The sequence below is a fragment of the Aristolochia californica genome, unplaced genomic scaffold (genome assembly GCF_029961685.1).
Source record: "Aristolochia californica isolate CCGP_79_NKW_82.1479 unplaced genomic scaffold, dmAriCali1.0.hap1 SCAF_5, whole genome shotgun sequence".
Classification (NCBI taxonomy): domain Eukaryota; kingdom Viridiplantae; phylum Streptophyta; class Magnoliopsida; order Piperales; family Aristolochiaceae; genus Aristolochia; species Aristolochia californica.
In genome coordinates, this window is record NW_027182214.1 from 10,325,020 (window position 1) to 10,327,957 (window position 2,938).

The 2,938-nt window shown below is 41.3% G+C and overlaps 1 non-coding gene across 1 annotated transcript; it reads right to left on the reverse strand.

Moving 5' to 3' along the window:
* Nucleotides 1-836: 836 nt before the first annotated feature.
* On the reverse strand, nt 837-943 carry LOC137966804 (small nucleolar RNA R71). The gene has a single exon (XR_011116294.1). It is a non-coding gene; the product is annotated as a small nucleolar RNA R71 (small nucleolar RNA).
* Between the last annotated feature and the right edge of the window lie 1,995 nt (nt 944-2,938).

Below are 2,938 nucleotides of genomic sequence, written 5' to 3' on the forward strand. Positions count from 1 at the left end.
TGTGGATATGACCCTCGCTTACTGCTAGATTACATGAACGATTTGTACGCTTGCGAGGTATTAAAGCCGATGTAACTAAAATTCTACATCAAGTTTTTGGTGCCGTTGCCGGGGAGGCACGTATTAAACGTATTTCTTTTTTCTCCATAGTCTTAGGTTAGATTTATTTATTTTTTTATTTTTATTTTTATTTTATTTTTTTTAATAATTTCAGTTTGGTATTTTTTTATTTTTTTTGGAATTATTTTTATTTCTTCTAGTTAGTTCATATTTTTAGTAGCGAGTTTGTTAGCTTAATTTGATAGTTCATTTTGTTTCTTTTTGTGTTTTTATGCACGGGCGCCGCTCCCTAGGTGGACCATTAGCTCCCTTTGTTGAAGAGGTAGAACATATTTGTAGGAAAACACCCGAAGTCAAGTTAGGAGCTACCATGGTCAATCAGGGCGAACCATTACAGTTACCTGCAGTAGGTGACCGTAGAGCCCTGAGGGATTATTCTATCCCATCCCACTTCACATCACCTTCTTGCATTATATTGCCACCCACTACTGCCGCCAATTATGAGTTGAAACCGGGTGTGATCCAACTCCACCCTACATTCTATGGGTTGGAGAAGGAGGACCCATATTACCACATCAAGGAATTCTTAGATATTTGTGCAACTTTTAAATTCCAGAATTTCTCAAATAACTCTATCCAGTTAAGACTTTTTCCATTTTCACTTAAGGATAAGGCCAAGTCTTGGCTTAATTCCTTAAGAGGTGGGCAACATTACTTCATGGGACACATTAGTCACGAAATTTTTGTCCAAGTACTTTCCCATTCAGAGAACTACAGCCCTCAGGAGAGAAATCTTCAACTTTATGCAGCAGGAGGGTGAACACTTTTATGAGGCTTGGGAGAAATGGAAGGATTTGATCCGTAGGTGTCCGCATCATGGGTTTGAGAAATGGCATTTAGTGTAATACTTTTATCAAGGTCTTACACCTCAGGTTAGATCCATGGTAGATGCAACGAGTGGTGGGAGTTTGATGGGTAAGAGTGCTAGTGAGGCGTGGGACTTCTTTGAAACGTTGAGTGATCAATCTCAGCAATGGGGTTCATCATTTAATGTTGATAGGAGATCCCACAAATCCAAAAGAGGGGGTCTTTACGAGGTTAGTGAAACACCCATGCTCATGGCCAAGATTGAAGGGTTGACTAGAAAAATTGATGCCCTTATGGTGTCCAAGAGTTCACCTTCTCCTAACCCATCTACTGTATGTGCCATATGTTCTGGTTCATCTCATCCCACACAAATGTGTCCATCTAGTTCATCCTACCCAGAGCTCAGTGAGGACTTGAATGCAGTCCAGAATTTTCATAGACCGAACCGGAACAATCCTTTTTCAGAAACATATAATCCGGGTTGGGCTAGGCACCCAAATTTCTCATGGTCTAAGGGCCCACAGGTTGGGGGTCCTCCAGGGTTTACTCAACCCCAAGCTCCGCGCCCACACTTCACTCAACAACCATTGATTCCACAAAAACCTTCACTTGAGGATACACTTCAATTATTCATGCAGAATACACAGTCCTCCATTGCTAAACTTGAAATGCAAGTGTGTCAGTTGGCCAGCCACATAAGTGAACAAGCACAAAATAGACTCCCGAGTCAAACCATTCCTAACCCCAAAAGCACACATGAGAGTGAGTTGAGTTCCAAACCCCACCATGAGCAAGCCAAAGCCATAACCACCCTTAGGAGTGGTCGTGAGTTGAACAATGGGGTAGGGACCACTAAGTCTAAGGAGTCAAATGATGACAATGGGGACACATCATTGAGTGAAGAACCTCCAAGTTCTCCACCAACAGCCAAGCAGATCCCTACCCAAGTCCCATTAGCTCCTTATCCGTAGAGGTTATCGGGCCCACGTAAGAAAGGAGATAGCATGCATGAAATGTTGGAACTGTTTAGTAAGGTTCACATTAACATTCCACTTCTTGATGCTATTAGGCAAGTGCCTGCCTATGCACGATTTTTGAAAGACCTTTGTACACAGAAGAGAAAACAACATGTTAACAAAAAGGTCTTTCTTACTGAGAATGTAAGCTCAATTCTGAAGCATAACACTCCTCCTAAAGTTAAAGATCCTGGATGTCCCACAATTTCATGTGTCATTGGTGAACATACCATCCAGAGAGCTCTTCTTGACTTAGGGGCAAGTGTGAATTTGCTTCCTTTCTTTGTGTACCAGCAATTAGGTTTGGGGGAATTGAAGCCTACTCCCATCACACTTCAACTAGCTGACCGTTCTGTCAAGATACCACGAGGAATAGTTGAAGATGTTTTGATAAAAGTGGACAAATTTCTGTTCCCGGTTGACTTCATTGTTCTTGATACAGAACCAGTAGTCGATGTGACCAACCAAATTTCTGTCATCCTAGGACATCCCTTCTTAGCCACATCTAATGCTATCATTCATTGTAAAAGTGGTGAGTTGGAGTTGTCTTTTGGAAATTTTAAGATCTCATTGAATGTATTTAATGCCGGGCACCACCCACTTGAGTCTGATGATCTGAGTCCTGCATTTAATATAGAAACTGTTATGCTTGATAACGAATCCACTCTTGAATCTTTTGAGTCTTGCATAACATCTTTAGACATGGACTATTTTGATGAGGAAACATATTTTCGAGAGGTTAATTCTTTACTCAATTCTGTACCTCTGTTGGAGGAAGCTTATGAGGTTATCACAACTGAACATCCACAGGATCTTCCTTTTGACTTGGACAAACCTCTTGAAACTTCCAAGCTAGACCTTAAGCCACTTCCTCCCACATTGAAGTATGCGTTCTTGGGACCCATGAACTCATTACCAGTCATTATTTCCTCTTATTTGAGTACTGAGCAGGAGGAACAATTGACTGAAGTTTTACAAGCACACAAAGAGGCATT